Source organism: Mus caroli, chromosome 11 (assembly GCF_900094665.2).
Source record: "Mus caroli chromosome 11, CAROLI_EIJ_v1.1, whole genome shotgun sequence".
NCBI lineage: Eukaryota > Metazoa > Chordata > Mammalia > Rodentia > Muridae > Mus > Mus caroli.
Genome location: NC_034580.1, coordinates 20,271,225 through 20,297,972, shown reverse-complemented (window position 1 = coordinate 20,297,972; position 26,748 = coordinate 20,271,225).

Below are 26,748 nucleotides of genomic sequence, written 5' to 3'. Positions count from 1 at the left end.
GGCTTTAATGGTATTTAATCTAAGATTCCCGATAGTCCTCTAAATCTGCCTCACCAGCCGGCACCCAAGTACAAAACGCATGGCCTCAATTAGCACCAGAACCTTCCACTCCCCCCCCCCCCAGCAAGCCTCCTGTTCAGCCTCAAAAAAAAAAAAGACACAAAAAAGCAATTCTGCCACAGAAGAGAAGGACTTGAGCCTTGTCAAAGCTTTGTAGGTGGGTGGAATCTTCCAAGTCACAGAGCTAAGTAAGAGAGGAGGAAGGGATGGCATTTGATGCTTTTAGGATGAGGGAAAGTCAGCTATTACAACCAGTGGGATTCCGGAACACCTGATGAAGAATTCAGGAACAGTTCTGTCTCCAGAAAAGTAGGAGATGAGCAGGGCCATAACCAGAGAAAACCTTGTAATTCAAAAGTAATGAGAGAGCAAATGTCACATAAGGAACAAGCAGCAGCCCCTTAGATTCTCTTCCAAGCTAAGGTGATCCTTTAGTCTCTTTAGTCTTCTTTAGTCTCACCAACGGAGGTCCGTGTCTACAGTCCATGTCTGTTGGAGGGCATTTAGAGCCATACACCTTACATTTGACACACACATGAAGGCTCCAGGGAGAGCAGGGTGCTGCTTCACTTCAACATAGGCTTTACATGGAGGCCCAGGTTTCTTTGTAGAGGGATGAGAAGAGATGCCTCATACTTGGTGCCTTGCTGTGTTTCCATACTACAGAGACCAGAACCAGTAGGAACCTAAGTGAAGGGAGCAGGGTTTCTAGGTGGATAGGGGAGGAAAGCAACAGGAAGATACAGTGCCTTGAGGGCTGTGCTGCCCAGTACCACACCTGGGAATGAGGTTTGCCTGATGCTTACCAGCTTCAGGCCCACTCTGGCACCCTGACTAAAATCAAAGTGGGTATAAGAGAGAAGCTAAGCTCAGTTTAGATGGCTCATGTTCGCTGATGTATCTGGACATCTTCTCCTGGTAGAAGATGGTCCCGAAACAGGAAGTGTGGTATGTGGTTTGCAGTCAGAAGATTAATCTATGCCTTGCTGTTTTATCTTTAATTATTAATAAAATGGTTACTTCGCAGAGTTATGAAGTGAACTGGAGAATAAGAATGTGTGTGCATGGCAAGAGATCTGGGAAGACAGCATATGACCAATAAGTCTGTGTTGTTTGTCCTTCCTTCTGATGAAAACATTTATGGCTATATAAAAGTATTCTTTATCTTCTTCTGCTAGACACAAAGAAAATTTCGTTTATCTCAAATAGTAACATTTTAATCAGGTTCTTATAGGATTCAGCTTCTGATACTTTAGATGAGAGAAGTTGAGGAGATGGGAAAGAAGAACATCATTTCCATAAAGCCCAGGAACATCCTCCTAGGGGACTGCCACAAAGCCTGTTCTAATGAAGGCGGACATGATAGGCATGACCCTGTACACACTAGCTCAGTTCCTGCCATAGAACAGGATCCTAAAGATGAGCAAGCCCATAACTCAAAATAAGGTGGCAGAGCTTTGGCTCCAAGCCACAGGTTGAACCTCCCCATTCCCAGCTTTGCTCCCTCCTTGTACCTTGCCTGAGGGATAGTCTCCCTTGAAGCACAGCAGTTCCTGCCTCTCCTTCTCACATGTCTTCCCTTTTTCCCACCAGAGGTAGCATGCATACTCCCCATTGCATCTGAGACCTAGCCAAGTGTTCATCTCTTGAATCCATGCAGCTAAAAATGCCTTTTCCCACCCCTTACAGCCTGCAGCACATTTTCTTTTTAAAGTATAGCTGTCTCTAATCAGATGAGAACACCACACTTTGGGGATTCCCATCGGAGTGGAGCTCTCATGCAACTTAGAGGCCATTATAAGAGAATTATTTGTGTCCTTGCCTTTTCCCACCCTTATCATGCATACCACCCTTACCAAGACACACACACACACACATGGATTATTAACCATTCCAAGACAGAGATTATCTCTTCTCTTGCTGACAGTATATGACAGTATAGATTCAATAAATACTTGTTAGAGGTGGTACTCAAGTACAAACCTTGAAGCATCAATTTGTTTCTACCGGCATATGGTGTGTAGCTCCCTAACAACCAGTATTTGCTGAGGACAGATTCCACAACAGAATTTGGAATTTAGTTATAATCATGGCCACCCCCCACCACAGTAGTAATCATCTGGAGTGCTTGCTAGGAAGAAGCCTAAGTTCCGAATATTATCTTGTCTAATCCTCACCCCCTAAAGGAGTAACTATTTATAGGTGCCTCACTACAGATGAAAAAGTCCACAGAGGCTTCCCCAAGCTATGTTGTATAGACTCTTGGGAAAGCATGTGATTGTTCAGCAGTTTCTCCAGACCCACAGGCAGAGGGAAGTATGTGGGCAGGAGCATCAGGGGTCCACACCCTCTGCAGAAAAGAGAAATACTAGGATAGTGTTTAAACTTATTTGGTTAAGATGAGGCCGACTCTGCCCTGGCCTAGGGCACTGCCTGCTCTGAATGTTTCCCTTTGAAGATAATAAATCTGGTCAATTTAAAGGGAGCAGAGGTGAAGTAAGAAACCAATAAGCCCCTGAAAGTTTGGCTGCCTAACTAAGCGGTGAATTATGTGCTCATCAATGAATCCTCGACATGAGAGATGCGACCGCCCCCTGGGTCACATGGCCACCCCCCCTGTGAGGAGAGTTTTCTCTGCAGCATCTTCTATAAGTGCTTCTCCAATCTAATTAGAAATGACCAAGCAATGGGGTTCCCACCACTGCCTCTTGGGGAACTATTCTGCTGTCTAAGAGACCTAATTATTAGGGAATTGATCATTATATTTATACTAAATTCTTCTGCACACAGTTGTATCACATCGCTTCTTAATTGTTCTCCTTTTGACCCTGCCTTCTCCTCCCCCAAACAATTCCTCTTAAGCACTTCAATTACTTTTTCCCTCCACTGACTCCCAGCTGGCCAACATGGGAGTGAAGTTGAGAAAGAAGAGAAATGAACCATGGGAAAGAAGGAACAGAGGCCTGGCTGCCTGGAAGGATGGCTAGGTTCACCGAAGGCCCACACGTCACTCACAGCTTTTGTCCTACATGCCAGACCCTACACAGACAACAAGCCACACAAAACTGTGTCCCTCTCAGAAGGTGCCCAGCAGAGCAAAAGCCACAGCCCACTGTCACCACAGCCACAGCTAAGTCCCAGCAAGTCCAACAAAGCAGATGTCTGACAAAGGGGAGGAGATCATCAGAAGATGTATTCAAGGCCAGTGTCATTCCTTCTAACACATGAATTCTAGCCCAGATTCAAAACCTCCAGTCTCAGGAAAGAGAAAAGATGAACCAAACTCAAGGGGCCCCTGCTTGAGTCAACCAGGCCTACAGCACACAGTAATCAGTATTGTGGAGACAAGACTCCAGTGCATGCTCTACAGGGTACATCTGAGCATCATGGCACCCACACTCTCTGAAAGCCCTCTCTCTATAGCTCTAAGGAGGAAATCTAAGAGCAACACACCTCCATAAGGCCATGGAGTTTTTGTCTTGTGCAGACCTGGGCTACATGGTAGCCAGCACAGCCTGAAATTCAGTTGATCTGCCATTATTCAAACCAAAGGCAAAATGTTTGTAACCTACAAAAAAAGGAGTGTGTCTGTCAGCTGGTGCTCTGACTGAACAGGGTGCCCACCTATCCCAACTTTGCTCATCTAGGAACATGAAATGTCCAGCATTGCTGAAATCCCAATCTCCTGTATCTCTGCTTTTAACTGGCATGACCACATGCTTATTGGAATTGGTAATAAGTGATTCACACAGTCTGCAGTACACATCCTGCATCATACACCTTTGCCAGTGAAGCACAGATTCTGAAAGCTGGGGGTTCAGTGGGACCCCCATCATATCCTCATCTTTGCTCCTTGGTGACTCTTCCCTTAGCCTCCTCCTTGCTTTCCTCTCCTGCCCCTGGCTTTTTCACAAGTTGTTTTCCATATAACTCTCACATACTTATTACTGAAGATTCCCTTGATCTTCCATAGCTGACTCTTAGGCACCACAAAGCAAAGGATGAAGAGGACTTTTAGACCCTCTAATCCAACTCAGTCCTCCTCTAGAGGAGAAAACTGAGGCCAAATATTGTCAGAATTCATCCTACTAGGAACCAAGTTTTCAAGATACATGTCTCAAGATATACCCCATGTGAATCTCTATGGTAGCTGCAATGGCTAAGACACCTAAGGATCAAATCCTGGTGTCAGGAAACTCCAGATGAGTGGGACGGACTAAGACAGAACAGTCTGCAGTACAGTGACACATGCTTTAGTAAAAAATGGGTGAGGCCGTCCTCAAGTTAGAGGAAAGAAATCAAGAGACAATGAAAACCTCCTAAAAGGTGGGCTATTTAGGCCCAGGCTGGGGGGACAAATAAGAAGTGACTACAAATCGCTTATAGAAACATTCTGTGAGGTAAAAATGTGTTTAGAAAGTAGCCAGTGAGCAGTCAGGTTGCGGAGGCAAAGTCAAGGTAAAGGGAAAGAGGAAGAAAATGAGCCTGGAGAGGTAGATTGTAGAAAGGTCATGACCACACTAAGGAATTTAGATCTGGGCTCTGACTTTCATGTAGTCTGTGGAAGTTGACAGAGGATTTTATTCAGAAGAATTTTGGTATTAAACCTGTCATTTTCTAAAAAGAAGAGCTAGGCCCCAGAATGCGTTTGAGAATATGTAACCAACTGTACTAAGATGTCAAATGAAGAAATCAGAGTAAAGTAGGTCACTCGGCTTTAGAAAACATTTTCAAGACTGACTCTATGGATTGTATGTGTAAGAGACAAAGAAGAAAATTCAAAAATGATTGAAATTTTGAATAGACTAGGTAAATATTCTTAACAGAGATGAGAAAATAGCAAGAAAAGCTGACTTGTGGGAAATGACATTCAGATCTTGGGGACACTGAACTCAAAGAATTGGAGAGATTGTCCCTTGGGGAGGCACAGAGACAATGTTATGGCCTCATGACAGAACGTGGAGATGACAACTGAGTCCACAGAAGTGGTTTTCATTCAGTGGAAGAGTGTGGTGCAAGGGGGTGGGAAAATGAAACTTGGAGCATTGGGACACAGGGGAGGGGCCAGGCAAGAGAGATGTGCCCAGTAAGGGAGATATGGAAGAGAATGTACTAAGGAGATGAGTGGGCAAACAGCAGTCACCTTGACCCCAGAAGGTCAAGCTCAAAAGGACAAAGGCACACACTTTCCATTGAAACAGGAACACAGAGTAGGCAGACTGGGCATACCTTCTGTAATGGAAATGGGATGCTATCTATAGGTTGTCAGTCCAAAAGAAGGGGACTGGTAACAGGTGAGGACTCTACAGAGTTTGTGAAGTGACATGGCCAACAAAAGCGAAAAGGGAACAGTGGTAAAACATCCCTTAAGGTGACAGGATAGAAGAGAGAGTAGAGGGAGAGGCATGTCCCATGGTGAGATATGGAGAATCAAATCTGTTAGGCAGATTTTTCCCTGAAATAAGAAAAGTGGTCTTCTAACATGTGGATGGAAAGAATGGAAGAAACAATGGACACATCACTGGCACCTCAAGAGGAAATAAGAGGTGGTCCAGTTACATGGTTAGGACCAAGGCTAAGGCAGGTGAGGTACATCAGGCACAAAATTGAAAGCATTTGTCATCCTAAAGGTCACACAAATGCAGTGTTGGTGCCAAGAAGACTGCTTTCCTTGATTTTTTTTTTACTTTAGACTTCTCACTATCCCACCTAAGTCATGACCCTAGGATCATGGAACAACCTCAGGGTCTTAAAAAGGTTGCAAATCATAGATTGTTTAATGATGTAGTGTATTCTCACAGGAAACTTCTTCCACGGTTCTTAGGTACCCAGGATAAGACATGGGCAAGAAAGAGGAAGGAAAGAAAGGAAGGAGCGGGAGGGGAGAGTTAGTCCATTAGCTCCATATCAGAAAAACACATGAAACAAGAAATGAATGGGGTGAGAGCGTAGTTGAAATGGTTGCTCCAACAAGGCCGAAGAGCAATGGAACTAGGAGAAAGAGGCACACCGCTAACACAAGGAAAGGTCAGGAGACAGGGAGTCCCAATGAGACCAAAGGATGTGTTTCAAGGGCATGAAAGGCTGGGGCTGACAGAAGGATCAGAGGTTGTGGTCAGAAAGGAGAATTTCAGAGTTCAGGATTTCAAAAACAGAACAACTCCAGTTGGTGGTGAGGTCTAGTCCTTGCTGTTGGAGCAGCTGCTAAAGTACAGTTGAGGTGGAGGTTGCTAGAGACTCACTCTCAGGAGCCCTGTGGTGGGTGCATCAGGCAGGGTACTCTGTGGGACAAGGCTGCAGTAGTTGAAGGGGGAAAAAAATCACTCTTCTGTTGAAAGAAGTTTAATGTGCCTCATGGGGATTCATACAATTCTTTACAAACAATCATCTGTCCTTCTTGTTCAAGTCAAAGTCGTGCCCAGAAAGCTGCAAGTCACCTCCCTGGCAGGAAGTGTGGGGGACTATTTACTCTACACTGTGCCTTTCTAGATCAGTGCCTTTATCGAATGCTTTCATCCATAGCTGGCCATTCCTGGTACAAATGGTGACCAAAGCACACATAAGTCCAGGCACTGGGGTAGGTCTAATTAAGCATGGCCACAGTATCATTTAGAACAGCTTCTTCCATACTCCATGGCTAATATCTCTTTCAATGCTTCAGAAAAGCTTATATGTTGAAAAGAAAAATTTTGACATTGTGTTTTCTACTTTAGTGCATAAAAAGGTTGTTTTTTCTGTCCTCAGACCTATTGTCTTACAACGCCTTGATGTCTTTCGTACTGCTTAATAAAGAAAGTAGAAGGACTTAACTTTTTTTAAAAGATACCCAATTGAGCCTTATCCTTTTTATTGGAACAAAAATAAAGCACGCCATTTAAAAACTTGAAAATAGTGGGTCTGAGATAAGCACTGGTGACCTCAGGGCTGAGAGGTCAGCTGCAGACTCACCCTTGAACTCAGGGCTGAGAGGTCAGCTGCAGATTCACCCTGGACCTCAGGGCTGGGCTGAGAGGTCAGCTGCAGATTCACCCTTGACCTCAGGGCTGGGCTGAGANGACCTCAGGGCTGGGCTGAGAGGTCAGCTGCAGATTCACCCTTGACCTCAGGGCTGGGCTGAGAGGTCAGCTGCAGATGACCACCCAGCTGAGGCTAATGAACACTTTTATGAGACTCCAATCATTAAAGACCCTGTGCCAGTACTGATCTTACTCGATCTGGCTTCCCTGTTCCAGGGCAAAATTTGAGAATGTCTCAAAAATCAATTTCTGTAGACTGTCCAGAGTTCTTCACAAAAAAAGAAGAGAGTTACAAAGGCTGGCCTAATGCCAATGGAAGCCCTAAGCGTGTAGCCGCCACCATGGGCACAGAGGGTATGATTGACTCCAAGCTAGACTACTGAAGTATTCAGTAGGCGTTCAATAATTAAACCATAATTGTTCAGAAAGATTTACTTTTTGGAAGCTCTATGAGCTCATGCTCCCTTAATTCAGAAAATATTACAGATGTTTCAACTAAGTGTGGACATTTTGAAGCCTATCTTTGTAATGCTGGGAAAATGCATCATAGGTTTCACAAGAACAGTAGACTGCAGGTCATCAAAGAACAATGATGCCTAATAAGCCCTCTAGAACCTTGCTACAGCTTCAATGCTTGTCCCCTTCAAAGTGGATGTGAAATGTTAATCGTTATAGTAACAGGAGGGGCTTGGCAGAGTAATTAATCCACGAAGGCTTCACCTTATAGATGAGAGTGCTGCTATCATGAAAGAATTAGAATTAGTTTCATCTCTCTCTCTCTCTCTCTCTCTCTCTCTCTCTCTCTCTCTCTCTCTGACCTATTCTACCTTCTTCTATGAGATGAAACAGCAAGAAGCCCTTGACCATGCACTCATATCTTAATCTGAACTTCCTATCCTCAAGAACTGTGAGTCATGAGATTGTATTAGCTACAAATTACCTTATCTGGGCCACTGTGTGGTTCATAGCAGCATAACACAAGGGAACTTAAACCTCATGTTTGCGCCTACTCTCTTTCTCTCGTCTCTAAGAATCCTTGCCTTGCCCAGTTCCCATCCTTTAACAACCAAGTCAGATGTCATCCATCGGGAAGCTGGCTCCAAATACTCTGGGTATGTCTCATAGCTTCTTGAATAGAGTTGCTCTGAGCTTTTTGCTAGCTTTAGGGCCTAATAAGAGTATCTTCTCATTTTGTTTATTATCCTTTGTTGGGAGGTAGAGTCTTGGTTCTATAAAACCTTAGCTCTACTTCTGGGGGGTAAGTCATTAGAGGCAGCCCACACTCAAGGTAGGGTAAGAGGAGTTAGGAAAAAGGGTGAATGTAGAGTAAAGAAAGCTCACAGACTTACTGTGAAGAAATCTAGCAAGCATTGCCTTGTTAAGAGATCAAGGTCAAAAAGAAGTATAAGTATATCTCAGATATAATATAATCTTTGATATGTTATGACATAAGACACTTCATCTCTGTGACCCTCGTTCAGAAACACATGGCCCCATCTAATATTATGAGAAGACCATTAGATCCAAACAAAGACACATCCTACAAAACACCAATCAGTGCTCCTCAAGGTCATCAAGGTCAAAAATAATCTGAGAAGCTGTCACAGACCCGAAGAGATAAAGAACAGTGATAGCTAACTAGCACCTTGGATTGGATCCACAAACAAACAAACAAATGATGACCAGAACCTCGTGGAGCAAGAACAGAATTTAGACTTCACTGAATAGCGATACCCCAACCTTGGGTTTAGTTATAAAAACTGAGCTAAAATTACAAGATGTGGGTTTCAGGGAGCTTGAGTAGGGGGCATTAGGAACCTTGCTCTCTGCATCTATTTGCATGTCTGAAACTATGCTAAAATCATTTGAAGCAGAAGAATGAAAAATTATCAGCACAGAATATCTAGAGGTAACATAAAAGACACCAAGCAAACCCCCTGTCACATGTGGAAACTTACATATGGTTTGGTGTCAGGATCAAGATCACACAATGAGATGATTAAGATCACAACAAAGCCAGCAACTCCTCAGTCCCACCACCCCATATTCCTCACTACAGCATGCTGAAGGTGGCGAGGTAAGAACTGTCTAAGAAAATTGGTGTTAACTTTTGAAAGATACAAATGGTACATTCACCTTACAAAGGAGTGTCCCATATCCCAAGGAGATACATAGCAGCCAGAGTCAGACCCTCCTGAGGCTCCTTGGACAGAGTTGATCTGGGGTTTTCTTTGGCTTTACACGCTAAGGGCATCTTATTTTGTTTGTTATCCCTTTTTTCCTCTTCTGAAGGCAAAAATAGAACCTTGTTCAAGAATTAGTTGGAATCCAGCAGAAATGAATAGTGATGAGACTATTTCTATCAAAATAGCTTCATTACCATGCTGGTGTCTGATAAAACCAAATGTTCAATTCTCTCTAGCAAGAAAGGTGCTAAAGGCAACGTCCTTCTACCTTTTGTAGAGAAAGAATCTATAGCTGAGATATTTTAAAGCTGTCCTCATTCACACAAACATTTCTTATTGAACCAAATTGGAATGCACAGTCTTTTGTAGCTTCTTAAACAATCTAAGGAGATGACAAACTACCACCAGTCTGGGGCCTTTTTTAATTTGTTGTTTTATATTTTTAAAAAAGAAAAAAGCACATATACTTGTGAGTGCTATAATAATTTATCTCATTCTAACAGGATTTTTTTTTTAATTTAGTCCACTAATGCTTGGCTATAGTTCAAGGTTCAGTAAGTGAAATGTTGTTAAAATTCTCGGTGGTCTCTCCCATCCACAGAAGAGTAGAATGCCTGCTAAGCATGGTAACGGAGGGATCAGTCAGTCAGCTGAACCTATTTATTATCCTGACTACCCTGGATCTATGTGCTGTGGAGAATGGCAGCCAGATTTCTAGGGCACACAGAACCAGAACTAGAAGTCTCGGTGTGCAGTTGGAGTCCCTGTGACAAGATCTGATTCTGTCTATAGAGCATTAGCTATCACACTTTCTCTGCAGCTGTTCATGACCTATTCTGAAGGAGGTACAGAAGGACAAACTACCCAAAAGGAAGTACATGTACATTCAAACTGTAGGAAACAAACTCCAACCCTAAGTCCCAGGGGAAAGCATTATAATTTTGGCAGCATATTATTTATTTCCTCCCAGAAAGAAATGAATGGGCCGACATCCAGATGGATCCATTGTGAATCATCCATCCCCCATTTCCACCTGCCCTTCCTCTGGCAAAAGACTCCCAAAAGTTTCTCCCTCAGCCGTGAGTCAGAGCCGCCCATCTGTCGGCTTGGTCAATCCAGGAAGAGTTAACCTCAGTGATTATCTTCCACTCAGTAGTAAAACCTTTCCCTCTACACAGCTGGAGAGCTCCGGCTCTTTACTTTTACTCTGCCAGCCATTTAAGCCAAAAATTCCAGGCAGGCCGAGTGGAGCATGTCATTTATAAGCTGTGCTTGCTGAGGCAGGAGGTCTGGAGGGGGCCTCTCTGAGCCACTGTGATAGAGTCTTTTAACACTGAACAGTGCAAATTGTCCACCAGGGATGACTTGAAATGTCTCTTCAATGTATAGTGCCTGGTGCCTCCAGCCTGACTCCAACTGAGTTTTGCCACTTTTGAGGAACTCTTCTATGCTTCTCTTACAACCTTATGGAAGTTCTCTAGCTGTAGCAAGAGGCAGCTACAAATAAATTAGAGGAAACTCAAGAGAAACACAAAAAAAGTGAGTACTTATCCCTGAGCAAGGTATCACCTTGCTATACACACACACACACACACACACACACACACACACACACACACACACACGGTACTGAAAGCAAATCCACTCGTTAATGTTCAACTTTCATATCTAGCTACAGAGTGGACTAGCAATAAAATGCCAATCAGTTCTCTAAGGCAGACACACTACTGATAAATCAGAAATAATAAAGCTGGAGACAGGCTTGCTGGGCCCCAGCTGGTATTGCTTATATCTGTCCTAAGCAATCAGGAATCATGAAGAAACTTCTTTTTGGAACTCCTAACCACAAGACTTCACAGTGACCGCCTCAATCCCACATGCCCATGTGCTGAAGGGGGTTACAGGGGAGAGGGTACCTTTATTCTTTTTGACAAGATCAATCAGACCCTCTGGGGTCTGCTCATGGACCACTTCTCCCTAGTCACTGCCCATCCTCCATCCCAGTCAGCTGCATATCCGAGAAAGATTTAGAACAATGAAGCATTGCCCCACCCACCGCAGCAATTACTAGGTCAAACCTTGGTACTCTTTACTCTAGAGAACCTGTCCAGGAAATAGTTAGTCACCCTCCATAGCATACGTAAAGACACCACACCCGAGTTCCAGCGAGGTCAAAATTACCTACAGTACACCAACAGTGGGGTCTTCAGCTTCTAGCATCCCAAGTAACTGGATTTCTATCTAGACACTCTCCTGCACCAAGCTAAATTTTACAGAGCAGTGTAAGAGATCAGTAATATGAAATCAGTCATTCACCCACTATTCCAACCTCTTCAGTCACAGGCAAACCCTCTCTTCCACCATATTGTTACTCTCACACCTATCCAGAGCAGAGAGGTGGATCCTTTTGGTCCTATTGTAAAAACACACACTGGGCACATCCCAGACTTCAATGAGATTGCTTCTTCTCTGTGCATTCATTGTGAATGCCACAATGGCATCTAATGTTCATTAATTCCTATTGCCTCTACATCCTGTCAGTCATCAGAGCCTGTCATATGGTTACCATCAGGTGCACTCATGTCTGCATTATGTGGCATTCCTGGATACCTTAAATAGATATTGCTGAATCTGCTTGTGGTTTTTTTCAGGACCACTTATATTGCAAAGATGATTATTCTGCGTCAAGACTCCACTAAAGGGGTCTTTCTGCTACACTGCCAACCCTAGAGCTTTCTTTTTGACCCCAACCCTACTGCTATGCAATGGGAAAGTCGTGTAGGCTACCCCCTTTGAGAAAAAGAGTTGAAGTGGTGTTTTGCTAGCATTTGGGGCAGGTGAACATGCAGAGGGATGCTGGCAAGACTGCTGACTGGACATATTAACTTTTAGTCTGGATTCTAAGAGAACAAGAATAGCCTAGAAGGCATAGAAATGCCCTATCAATAAACCAACATATCTTGGGCAACTAAGAAGTCCTTTTATGCCTCACATTGACCCACCCGAGTGCAAGTGTTTACCATCTTTGTGCTTTCTGGAGTACTCAAAGAGGAGATTTGATGTGGAGCCTACAAATCATATAAGGAGCTCATAGGACGGCATACTTTTACTTTGCCCAATAATTTCATCAGCTACATAGAGCCCATGCATCTCCAAATTTTCCCATTACCATGGTGTAACCATGAGAAGATATTGTTGCTCTAAGGAAAATACAGTCATACATCTTGAGTGTCTTGAACCCTGTATTAAATCCTAAAATGAACTTGCCAGTTCCTGTATGTCTAGCTGCAGTGACCTTGAGTTATTGACCATATTTCTAGCGGGTGCAAACAGACTATAGACTAGATTGAGGCCAAACTTCATACTTTTATAATAGCTTTACCATCAGTGGTACATCTTCTGGAAAGGTGCTCTAACATACAATTTTTTCAATTGGGGTATATAGATACAATACATATATTTAAATAGCCATGCTGTACTTGGCTTATGCATATAAATACTTCCTGTTCTGGAATTGACTTGAAATCATATTTTTCAGGACCTGAGAGCCCTGGAAAGTACAACATTAATTATAAACATAGGTTCGGGTATGAGTAATGCATCCATGTACACATACTTAAATTCATAAATGCATGATGATTACGAAAATGAACATATGAGAAAGAATAACACAATGGCTTAAAGTCTATAGTCAGCCCAGTTTAAAGGAGCTTACCCTCTTGCTCATCAGTGTTGCAAGTTAATTTTTTAGTTGTCAAAGATTTTCAGATATTCCCAGTAACTTTCCAGGACAGACAAAATTTCTATCTCACAGCTTACTACCAGCAGACTCAGAACAAGGCATCCTCTCTTTCCCCATAGCCACGCCTTCCTGTGACATGGGGATACTGCATTTGCTTGCTCCTTTGAACACCTGCCTGAGGGCAATAATGAAAGACTTCACTTCTGGCAAGAAAATTTCTAGTGTTCTCTGTAATTTCTCAGCCTCTTGGTTGGGGGATACAGACACAGATGATGGTGGTATCTAAACTGGTCACTATAGTCTCACAGCCATTTCATGAACAGAAACTGACCTCATTCAAGAAAAAAAAAATCACAGAAAAAAAGTGCAGGCCACTAACCAGGACTCAAGGTCACATTTCTACAAACACCTGCTTGTTCTCAGATAACACCTGCTAAAAGTCTCCAATACAAAAGGGCAGGGCTGTACTGATAAATCCTTTGCTCCAGGCTGGGAAGAGAGGTGCAGTCCTCCTGGTATGGGTAAGTCATGGGTGGACAAACTCCAGGGGTCCCCAAAGGATCAATTTGCTATCTGCATTTGTGACAGGAGTGAATTTGGAGGCCCCACTGCCTGGGTAGAGAGTTGACTGCAAAATGACCAGGAAGCTAAGCAAAAATGCTAATCACATCAACAAATAGAGTGAATCCCAGTGGGAAATGTCTGGAGGGTTTTGCCACGAAGTATATAGTAATCTCTCTTTGTTTCCTTGTAGTCTCATACTCCCAACAGCAACTTTTACAGCTTTCAAATTCTGATTTTTAATCAGAAAGCTATTCGTAACAACCATAGACCGAAGGTAGAGAACAAATAAGGAGTCATTGCATCTCCTGTTTTCCACACTAAGTTCTGTTAGCATGGTCGTGATTAGATTCTTATAAATGTGTCATAGGTTCCAGACATAAATCTTTCCTCTGCTCCTATTGAGAGATGAAAATCTCATTTCCCACCTGGTAGTGCAGTCTGTGTCTTATGGTGCCCAGTAGATTGTAGCAGAAGTGATAATGGGTCAAGTTTCTAGTCCCAGGTAATTAAGAAAGTGAAAGCTTCCATCTCATTTCTCACAGAGCACTTGGTTCTTCAGATTTGAGTCAAGTTTTGACTAAGTGCCTTGCCTGCTGGTCTTCATATGACCAATCCAATTGTGAACTTCTCAAAGCCAAGACCCTTAAAAACCTAACTACAACTAAGGAGGTCTCTCGAAAGGATGGACCATCCAGAGATTGCCACACCTGGGGGTCCATCCCATAATCAGCCACCCAAAGCAGACACTATTGCATATGCCAGCAAGATTTTGCTTAAAGAACCCTGATAGAGCTGTCTCCTGTGAGGCTTTGCCAGTGCCTGGCAAATACAGAAGTGGATGCTCACAGTCATCTATAGGATGGAACACAGGGCCCCCAATGTAGGAGCTAGAGAAAGTACCCAAGAGCTGAAGGGGTCTGGAACCCTGTAGATGGAACAACAATATGAACTAATCATTATCCCCAGAGCTCATGTCTCTAGCTGCATATGTAGCAGAAGATGGCCTAGTCAGCCATCATTGGGAAGAGAGGCCCTTGGTCTAGCAAACTTTATATGCACCAGTACAGGGGAACACCAGGGCCAAGAAGTGGGAGTGAGTGGGTAGGGGAGCAGGGCAGGGGGAGGGTATAGGGAACTTTTGGGATAGTATTTGAAATGTAAATGAAGAAAATATCTAATAAAATTTTTTTTAAAAAATGAAGGAGGTCTCTGGTAGAAGTCTCCTTGATGCTTTCAAGATAGAAATGTGTTGGGATTTTACTTGATATAAGACATGGCACCTCTGGTCTTGGCAGCAAGGCTTTGTTGACCTTGAGCTGATTTCCATATGGTTGCCAAGATGAGCTAAATGAGACCATCCTGAGGAACTGGCCTGAGAGACACAGATTGTTAGGGAGGAAGATAGTGGTGTGGATCTTGAGTATGAAGGGTTAGAGAAGGTTAATAATATCAATAAAGACATCTGCTAAGAGTAGATGTGGCCTTTCTGATCCTCTTCTCTTACATTCTTGTCAAATGAGTCTAGCACAGGATGGGTTAAATAATGAGTACACATGTGATACGTAATAAATCTGGAACTGGGGCTCAGAACTGACCCTTGCTTAATATGAAAGTTAAGTCTAAAATTCTGGCCATAATTAATCATATGAACAAGTCTTCAGCTAGTCCACCAGGTGGACTACTAAATGGAAGGCATGGCCTTGAGTCTGCCCTGGGAATTGCCTTCAACAGGGAAATTTGAAGGTACAATCAGTAGAGTTGGTCAAGAAAGAGGATGGGGGAAAAGATTCCTGGCATTCACATCTCCTATGCACATCTGGAATCTCCTATGCACATCTGGAAACTTCCCTTCACAGTTCTGCCCATTAGAGATTGTATCCATTCAGTTAATAGTCTCATTTTTACTCATATTGTGCATATATGCATGTATATGTGTTCATAAGCTAGAATTGATCCTAACACTTCACACATGTTCTACCATTGAGCTATAGTCCCATCCCATATCCTTTAAATCTCCCCTTACCTTTCCCTTGTCCTGGAGCTTCTCTGCCCAGAAGACTTACCATAGCGTCCATGTTCTACTTGACAACTCTTAGTCTAGTTCATTGTCTCTGGGCCCACAGAGATAGGACAGGAACATCAGCCTGTCCACTTGACAAGGGATGACCTCCAAATGACTATTCTTGGTGTTCTAGAAAAGTACTTTTGCCTATATTTTCTGACTGGCATAAACTATAGTCCTTAGCCATAACCATGTTTGGAAGTCCTTGCCTCCCAGTCACCAGTCAGTGGTAAACGAAGACTCTGGGCCAAGCTTGGCTCACTCTCATAAACCTCTCAGAGAGTAGAGGGAGACTTTCCTTTCTTCTCCAGAAGCCATCTCTGCTCTCCAAGTGCTTTTCTCAGGTACTAGTTCTCCATAACTAATCTAGCCATAAAGCTGGTGAGGAGATACCTAGCCATGACCACACATGGTCTTAACCTTACCCACAACCATAGTGCCATAGGAAGAAAGCACAGCAGACATTCTTTAACATTTGTCTATTAAAGTTCTAAAGCCTATTTGAAGAACTCCTTAGCTTAAAAATTTGTAAACCCTTTCTCTAAATCACAAAGTCCTTGTGTTGCTAATAGCTGCAGTTATATGTGTGGTACTTCCTCATACCCTAAGGAAGTATTTTCCCTACCCCAGACCCCGCCCCCACATAGTCTAATGCACTCTGGTGCTTAGGCCTGAATTCATGGGTGGGCCTTCTGCTCACCACCCAGGTTCTACGCTGACTTCTTGCTTTATGAATCTCAGCAGGGTCTTGCTAACAGCATATTGGAAATGCAGCTTTCCTGGCCCACATGGACAGGTTTTTGGTCTATTTTCGTCTTTTCCCTGTTCTGTTTAAATATGGTGTCTGTGACTGAGTTGCGTGTTCCGGAGGACGTGGTCCAGAGAGAAGGAGCCAGGGTTGCTTCTCTGCCTTGGCGCTTAGGAAAGAGCAAATGGGGCTGCCACCTGCCCGGTCTGGGGATGATTCCAGAATGGCTCAGGTTATTCACAGCACAGATCCACCCGGGGGTAAAAATACCATCCCAGAAGGACTCTCCTCCTAGCCATAAAAATACCTATGTGGTATAGAGATACATTCAAAAATGACACAAGGTTTGGGAGCAAATGCCTCAGGAAACAACTGAAGCTATTAGTCCTAACCTTAGGAAAGGGAAGAGAGGGAGATCCAAGAGGAAAGAGTGAGGGCAAGTCAAGATGCTTAGAGATGTCAGTTACAGTGAGAGAACTATACTTTAGGCTGTGGGAAGAGCTTTCTGACCAGGGAACATCAGGAGGCTTTTGCAAGGTGTCCTCCTGAGAACAGCAAGGCTCAACAAGCCCTACTTTGTGGAGAATTCAAAATAAGACTGCTCCAAAGTTACCATCAACCTGCGGCATCTACAGAAGGGCTTCTCCTTTCCAAGGTGTTTTGTGCAGTGTTTCCTCTTGAGCTCTCTAACTCCACTACAAAGTCATCTACACAATCAGTGTATCCCACACTCAACTGAGGGATAAGTGAGGAGGAAAAGCGACCCAGCCTCCTCCTCTCTTAGTCCACTTTTGAAGGTCTGGTCTTCTGTTTCTGGGATTCTTTCCCCAAACCAGGTTCTTGCAAATACCCTGTCCTTGTTATTGTTATTGTTGATGTGAGGGTGGTGGTGGTTGTGTTGTGGTTGTTTTGTTTGGTTGCTTTTTGCTTCTCAAATCTCTCCCTCTTAGCTTTGTCTACCTAGACTGGAGTCCCCACTCCTTACTGGTTTCATTCTAGCCTGTTCATGCTGAGAGTGGTACTTCCTCCACAGTTCACAGACCAACTTTATACATGGCACTCCAAGGATTTTCTTACAATTACTTGAACTTGCCTGAACAGTAGACATGTCCAGAGAATCTACCTTTAGGAGTCAAGAGAAATCATCATCAATGCAGCTCTATTATTAAATTGCTAACTTAGTCTTTACAGGTGCTGGCTCTGTCACATATAATGGATCCCACATCTGTTATCAGCAATATATATTTCTCATCCCTTCAAAATATTTTCAATCTCCATAAATTCAGACAAAAAGGAGATATCCAAATCCTCAAAGGGGTGTTGGAAAACAACCAATGTACTAAATACCCACAAGCAAATTATTGTACCATTGGGTGGTTAAATGAGCTAAAGCAATTCCTTTGCATGCTAGGCTGGGTGTCAGAGTTCTGGCTCCTTACTCTGAACTGAATGCCTTGCAGACCTCAGGCATGACCCAGAAACAATATTTAAGCAGTGTCATAGACAAACCCTGCCAGTGAAGCAAAGAAGTGTGGCATAGAACACGTAGAACATCAATCGGCAATGGCTCAACCATTTTCTGACATTTTCATGTCTTTCAAATATAAAGTTGTTTTTCATTAGTATTAGTAATGTAGAATTTTCAAATTCTGAGGACAAAGAAAGAGAAAAGGAAAAAGAGAACTGTAAGCCACCTAAACTCTGTGTGTGGGTGGTGTGGTGTGTGTGGAGGTATGTGGGGGTGTGGTGTGCAGTGTGCATTAGTGTGTGTGTGCATTAGTGGTATGTGTGTGTCTGTGTATGTGGTGTGTGAGTCAGCAAGTCCTCTTGTACTAAAAGACAGCTCAAGAACACACTCTTGCAACAGGTGACTTAAAGCTGCCACTTGAGATGACACAACGTCAAAACACAGGGTGGAAAGAGGAGCATCTCCAGCTCCTCGAGATCAGTCAGTGAAAGGGAGGCACGTGGAGAATGAACCGGCTTCCACTGCTGCAGAGAGCGCTGGACTGCTTTTTATTTGCTTCTTTCTGAGGATAAAGTACTGCAAATCTCTAGCTCTGTAGAAGCATCTGCTGCTGCTTCCTCAGCTTTGGTAGCCCCCAGCAAAGCCCTGCCCCCAAATCAACACAAAGTAACTCTCTGTGGCCAAATCACAAAGTGGTGCTCAAGGGTATCAGGCAGTGGAAACAGCAATGATAATAAAGACAGTGAGCATAAGCACTGTGGTGCTTTCATGTGCCTGGAACTATTCTGGCACCAGTTCCATCCTCCTGCTTAGTGATGTAGGCAGTGCAGTTACTCTCCTCACTCAAATATAAGGATGGACTGGAGGAAGCTGTGAGTTCCAGGAAAAAGTTCCTATCTCTTCCACCTTCTGTAATAGGAATGATATCAGCAGAAATAACCATATCAAAGGTCAAATGTGCCAGATACTATGCAAAATACTTTATCTTAACCAATCTTTGCAATAAACATATTTGCTAGTAGTTAACTCACCCTGTGACTTTACATATTAGGCAACTGGACAACAGAGATTAGAAACTAGCTCCAAGTAAGTCACCTTGAATGTGGCAGAGTTTGGGTATAACTCCAACCTGTCCTATTCTAAGTCTTTGACTTCAGAGGCCTGTGATATTGTCGCCTCAAAGTAATTCCCTTCTTTGAAGCTCATGCAATTGCAACCAAAACCTGGGCACTTGGGTTATTTTCATCAAGTGGAAAAGCTCTTCCTGAGATTAGAGACAGCCAAGTGAATGGCTCTCAGCCTTCTGGCAGTGTCGTCCATTCGTTGGCCTTAGCCACAGCTGTGGTCTCCAAAGGAAATAACTCATGCAGCCGTTAGTTGCACCTGTCACTCACTGGGACCAGTACTTACTTCAGAACACCAGGGCCCCACAGGGATGAGAACAACAGCTACATCAAACTGATGGGCATCCAAACAGCTCCCTATGGTTCTGGAAGCCTGCTCCTCTTGATCTAAGATGAGCCCCTCCTGATTCACCCTCCTGTTTTAGAAGGTCAAAGAGACTGGCCCTCAGCCATTTACATTACATCTCTGTGGAAAGAGCCTATCCTAGCACCCTAGGCAGGCAGTGCCATTGGCAAACTAACAAGCATGATCTAAGTCTGGGAAAACACCTCCGACCTCCTCCTGATTAAAAAGAAAAGGGATTTGGAGGTGGTTCTAGGTGACATCATCAAAACAAGAAAGACTAACAAATGGCCAGTGAGAAGTGAGGTCTCTGTGTCAGCCTTGGGGAAAGGGAAGGGCATGTGGGACTTCCAGGAAGCAATCAGAGCTGGAAAAAGACACAAGAAAAGGGAAATTTTCATGGTGGTTTGGGTGTGTCAACACAGTAAACTAGGCTGAACAGTAATCACAAGATTCAATCAAATGCAACTCTACCAATGTTAACAGAGCATCAGGCATCTACACTAAAATAAAGGGTTACTGAACCTGTATTTTCATGTGCCTGTATCTTCATGTGCCCTTACTGCAGAGACAAGCCATTTGTGTTTGTCACCCTCAAATAGCAGGGCAGTCTGGCATGTGAGTAAGTGCTAGGATGAGAGGTAAGTTGCATGAAAAGTGGTCTGTAGGGATAAATGTATGGAGAGAGGTGAAAATCTCTTTGTGATGGATATAGGATGTGGTTTAGAGTCTATGAATGATTCTGTAGGAGTCTAACCACCCAACCTCTCCTTAATCATGGTCTTCAAAGTTACCTACCTATTCATCTGAGAGAGTCAACAGTCATGTTCAAATCCCGGATGATTTCTGTTCTGTAACATGCAGAAAGTAACACCACCTTATGAATCCTTGAACCCTCTCCTGGAGCTCAGAATTCCCCTATGGATAGTGAAGATCTTCAGTCCTGCACCCTGAATGTTGCATCAGCTGCTTTGCCAAGTGAAGGTTTTCAAGAGTTTAGGCTCTGAAGGAGGGAACAGTCCTGTGTAAATCAGTTACTAATATGTTGATTCTTTCCTTTTGTAGAATTTCCCAAAAGTAAAACTGGATAGATGATAGAGACAGATGATAGATAGATAGATAGATAGATAGATAGATAGATAGATAGATAGATAGATAGATAGATAGAAAGACAGACAGACACACAGCACTTTAGTTTCAACTTTAAAAACATAACCATAGAAATGGATTTGGCCCGTGTAGCATGCACAAACATCTTCACCTTTGGGTTAATCAAACTATTCGAGTGAATTTTAAATTCTTCATAGGAAAAAGTGACACTGGAGTATCAGTCATCCAATATGTCTCTGTCATTGTGTCAAAGACAACCTTCCATTATCTTTGATGGAGATGGGGCACATTCTGCTTGCAGATGAGATTGTCTACTTCCTTTAGAAATTCTAGGTTAGCACACCTTCACCGACCATTTGTTCTTTGTTTTTTCATATTTAAAAGCAGTAATTAAACAACATCTATTAGGTGGCCTATGTGAATTCCAAACTGAAAAACAGTTTAATGTATCCTATCTGTCCTAAGTAGCTTTCTGTTGCTATGATCAATTACTGATCAAGAACAATTTGGGGAGGAAGAGGTTTATTTTAGGATCTCAAGATGCAAACTGGGAGGCAGAAACTGAGCAGAAACCATGGAAGAAAAGTGCTTGCTAACTTGCTATTCACGGCTTGCTCAGTTTGCTTTCTTATATAGCCCACAACCACCCACCCAGGGGTAGTACTACTCACGGTGGACCAGACCCTCTCTTATCAATCATTGATCAAGAGAATATCCCCACAGACATGGACACAGGCTAACTCCATGAACATAATTCCTCAGTTGTGCTCCCTCTTCCCAGATGATTCAATTTTCTCTGAAGTTGATAAAAAGTAATCAGCACATGTGACCCCTTGTCAACTCCACAAACAAGTCACTGTGAAGCCATTTACTTTATTTTCTTGTTTACCCCAAGATCTCCTGTTACTAGCGCAATATAAAACATAGTGTAATTGTCAAAAGTCTATAAACAAATCAAACACTGTGTAAGTACAGCATCTCTCTAAAATATCCAATCTCTTAACTTTTGCTTCCTAAAAAAGAAAAAAAAAATTCAAGGGCTGAAGAGATGGCTCAGCAGTTAAGAACATTGACTGCTCTTCCAGTGGTCCTGTGTTCAATCCCCAGCAACCACATGGTGACTTACAACAATCTGTAATGGTATCCAGTACCCTTTTCAGGTGTGTCTGAAGATAAGTGCAGTGTACTCACATTAATAAAAATAAATAAATCTTACCAAAAAATCAAAACAATTTAAATACTTTCTTAGAAATAGAGTATAAATACTTTCTTAGAAATAGAGTATAAATACATGTGTACTGAAGCACAAGCAGAGTCCAGTATTATAGCTCCAAATCTTGTAGCCCAATGTCAAACAACTGTGACCCACTGCTGATCTTCTGGGTTTCAAAGGGCTCAATAAACTCCACTTTTCTGACTCTGCCATCTGTAACACACACAACTTGTCTCATTTGCTCTTCTGCTGTCCTCAGTGGTCATTCTTCTAACCTGGCATCTCTGATATGCCTGACTTTCCACCTTCACACATGGGCTTTTTAAGGACACTGCCTCTGCCATCTGGTGCCAAACCTCAGCTTTTCTCAAGGACCACTACAGTTCTGGAGTTTCCATTCCAACTGAGGCTGCACCTACACCAATGGATTCTCCTGTCCTGAAGTTTTTCTAAACATGTTCAGAAGCAACTTAAGGAGAGTAATATATTCCTGACTGGAAAAACCAATGAGTTGTCTTTTTGCCTGTGATGAAATGGCCTATTTGGCATCTGATCACATCTTCAATGGAACAGTATGTCAGTTCCTCCTAGGAGATCCTCAGGAACTCCTATATCTTTTATACCATATACAGGATCTGGCACATTGTCAATGCATGAAAAGTAAATGAGGAGAACACTGGGCCACCTTGGGCCCAAACTTGGCAGACATTCCCACGGTCCCCAGAGAATTCTCTACCCTCGAGGTGCCCTAGCATCCTCAGGATCTTAAGATCATTGGCGAGTGGAACACAACACCTGTTCCAACAAAACGGGAGGTACTTGGGCCCAGCTGGAGCACAGACTCAGGAACCACGTCTAACCAATGGCTCAGGTCCCTTCCGGTCAGTGCTTGTCTACATTGGTTTTAAACTCAGGAGACAGCCCCACAGTCCCCAGAGGAGGTACCATTTCCAGATGCTCTAACACTCCAAAGATCATAGGATCCCTGGATCCGAGGGTCCCAGGATCCCAGGAGCTTGGTCACACCAAGATCTCAGAGTCTCAGAGGAAGCTTGACAGCCAAGAACTCTGACACACCTGAAATCTCAGCATCACAGGACCCCAGAGTCACAGGATCACAAAGAAAGCTGGACTCTGAGAAGTTCTGTCTCAACTGGGATTACAGGAAGGAAAGGCTCCAAGCAGATAGATGGAGGGAAGAGAGCACTTGAGATAATCAGATGGTGGGAGGTAAGCATAAGAACAAAAGTAACAGAAACCAAGGTTACTGGGCATCATCAAAACCCAACTCACCCACCATAGCAAGTCCTGGATACACCATCACACCAGAAAAGCAAGATATGGATCTAAAGTCACTTCTCATGATGATGATGGAGGACTATAAGAGGACATAAACAACTCCCTTAAAGAAATACAGAACACATTCAAACACGTGGAAGAATTAAACAAAACCACCCAGGATCTAAAAATGGAAGTAAAAACAACAAAGAAATCACAAAGGGAGACAACTCTGGAAATGGAAAACATAGGAAAGAAGTCAGGAGCCATAGATGCAAGCATAACAAACAGAATACAAGAGATGGAAGAGAGAATCTCAGGTGCAGAAGATATCATAGAAAACATTGACACAACAATCAAAGAAAATTCAAAACATAAAAAGATCCTAACACAAAACATCCAGCAAATCCAGGACACAATAAGACCAAATCTAAGGATTATAGGGATAGACAAGAAGGAAGATTTCCAACTGAAAGGCCAGTAAATATCTTCAACAAAATTATAGACGAAAACTTCCCCAACCTAAGGAAAGAGATGCCCATAAACATACAGGAAGCCTACAGAACTCCAAATAGTTTGAAAAAGAAAAGAAATTCCTTCCATCACATAATTATCAAAATATTAAATGCACCAAACAAAAAAAAGAATATTAAAAGCAGTAATGGAAAAAAGTCAAGTAACATATAAAGGCAGATCTATCAGAATTACACCAGACTTCTCACCAGAGATTATAAAAGCCAGAAGATCCTGGCCAGATGTCATACAGACCCTAGGAGAGTCAAATATCAGGCCAGGCTACTATACCCAGTGAAGAAATTAGAGAAAAACACCCTTCAAAATAGTGACAAATAATATAAAATACCTTGGTGTGACTCTAAGGAAGTGAAAGATCTGTATGATAAGAACTTCAAGTCTCTGAAGAAAGAAATCAAAGAAGATCTCAGAAAATGAAAAGATTTCCCATGCTCATGGATTGGCAGGATTAATATAGTAAAAATGTGTAAAGCAATCTACAGATTCAATGAAATCCCCATCAAAATTCCAACTCAATTCTTCTCTGAGTTAGAAAGGGCAATTTGCAAATTCATCTGGAAATAACAAAAAACATAGGATAGCAAAAACTATTCTCAACAATAAAAGAACCTCTGGTGGAATCACCATCCCTGACCTCAAGCTGTACTAAAGAGTAATTGTCATAAAAACTGCATGGTACTGATACAGTGGCAGACAGGGAGATAAATGGAACAGAGTTAAAGACCCAGAAATGAACCCACACACCTATGGTCACTTGATCTTTGACAAAGGAACTAAAACCATCCAGTGGAAAGAAGACAGCATTTTCAACAAATGGTGCTGGCTCAACTTGCGGTTAGCATATAGAAGACTGTGAACTGATCCATTCTTATCTCCTTGTACAAAGCTCAAGTCTAAGTGAATCAAGGAACTCCACATAAAACCAGAGACTGAAACTTATAGAGGAGAAACTGGGGAAGAGCCTCAAAGATATGGGCAGAGGGGAAAATTTCCTGAACAGAACGGCAATGGCTTGTGCTGTAAGATCGAGAATCCACAAAGGAAACCTCATAAAATTGTAAAGCTTCTGTAAGGCAAAGGACACTGTCAATAAGACAAAACTGCAACCAACAGTTGAGAAATATCTTTACCAATCCTAAATCCGACAGGGGGTCAGTATCCAATATATATAAGAACTTAAGAAGTTGCACTCCGGAAAACCAAATAATCCTATTTAAAAATGGGGTTCAGAGCTAAACCAAGAAGTCTCAACTGAGGAATACCGAATGGCTGGGAAGCACCTAAAAAATGTTCAACATCCTTAATCATCAGGAAAATGCAAATGAAAACAACCCTGAGATTCCACCTCATACCAGTCAGTATGGCTAAGATCAAAAACTCAGGTGACAGCAGATGCTAGTAAGGATGTGGAGAAAGAGGAACATTCCTCCATTGATGGTGGGATTGCAAGGTGGTACAACCACTCTGGAAATCAGTTTGGTGGTTCCTCAGAAAATTGGACAATGTTCTACTGGAAGATCCAGAAATACCACTCCTTGGCATATACCCAGAAGATGTTCCAGCTTGTAATAAGTGCACATGCTCCACTATGTCCATAGCAGCCTTATTTATAATAGCCAGAAGCTGGAAAGAACCCAGATGTCCCTCAGCAGAAGAATAGATACAGAAAATGTGGTACATTTAATGGAGTACTAAGCAGCTATTAAAAACAATAAATTCATGATATTCTTAGACAAATGGATGGATCTTGAGGATATCATACTAAGTAAGGTAACCCAATCACAAAAGAACACACATAATATGCACTCACTGATAAGTGGATATTTGCACAAAAGCTCAGAATACCCAAGATACAATTCACAAAACACATGAAACTCAAGAAGAAGGAAGACCAAAGTGTGGATACTTGGTTCCTCCTTGGAATGGGGAACAAAATACCCTTGGAAGGAGTTACAAAGACAAAGTGTGGAGCAGAGACTGAAGGAATGACCATCCAGAGGCTACCCTACCTGGGGATTCATTCCATAAACACCCACCTAATCCAGACACTATTGCAGATGTCAACAAGATTTTGCTGACAGGAGCCTGGTATAGCTGTCTCCTGAGAGACTTTGCCAGTGCCTAACTAATACAAAAGTGAATGCTCACAGTCATCCATTAGATGGAGCACAAGGTCCCCAATGAAGGAGCTAGAGAAAGTACCCAAGAAGCTGAAGGGGTTTGCAGCCCCATAGGAGGAACATCAATGTGAACTAACCAGTAACCTCAGAGCTCCCTGAAACTAAACCACCAATCAAAGAAAACACATGGTGGAACTTGTGGCTCTAGCTATAATTGTAGCAGAGGATGCCCTAGTGGATCATCAATGGGAGGAAAGGCCCTTGGTTCTGTTAAGGTTCTATGCCCCAGTATAGGGGAATGTCTGGGCCAGGAAGCAGGAGTGGGTATGTTGGGGAGCAGCGAGAGGGGGTGGAGAAAAGGAAATTTTGGAGGGGAAACTAGGAAATGGGATAACATTTGAGATGTAAATAAAAAACATATCTAATAAAAATTATGCAGAATCAAGCACAACAATGATGTCAGACACAGAGCTCTCACAGTGATCCAGGGATGAGATGAGATTCAGGTTCTGAGGGTGGTCTTGGATCAGGAACTAGATATCAGGCTGGAGATCTTACTGATTTTTAATTCTGTTCCATGGAAAGCCTTTCCTCATCGATAATGCAATCTTGGAACTCCACAGGATAACTAAAATGTGCTAAAATGTAGCAAGCTCACAGTAGACTGTAACATTTTGTTTGTCCAGAGCAAAGAACTATGCTGGATACATCTAGGAGCTCAACAGTGATTATTAAACAACAACAAAGTTAATTTCTCTCCAGTTTTTTCAGAGATAGAAGATGCCAAAGAAAGAACTTTGAGTTGAGGGTAGGCAGTCTTCAACTAGATAGCTTTTTCCTCAACAGTAGAAAGACACAGTGAATGTCTTATCCACATAGGCCTTTTGCCAGCCACTGTGAGACACAACCACAAACTCTCTGGCACAAGCTAAACATGACTACACAACACAGAGCCAAATGCAATTCAATTTCTCATCTACTTTCCTTATTCTAAAATTGGACATCCTTTACAATAGGCCTGGTTACAGAGAACAAATATAACAGTAAATCCTTGGAGTTCCTTTACCTGAACAGCCTCACTGTGCTTTACAAGGCATATCTACTCTTTCAGGGTTTTATGCACCTCTACTTTTCTAGTAGAAAGGCTACACCTTGTATGGACTTCTCAACAGAATTTAGA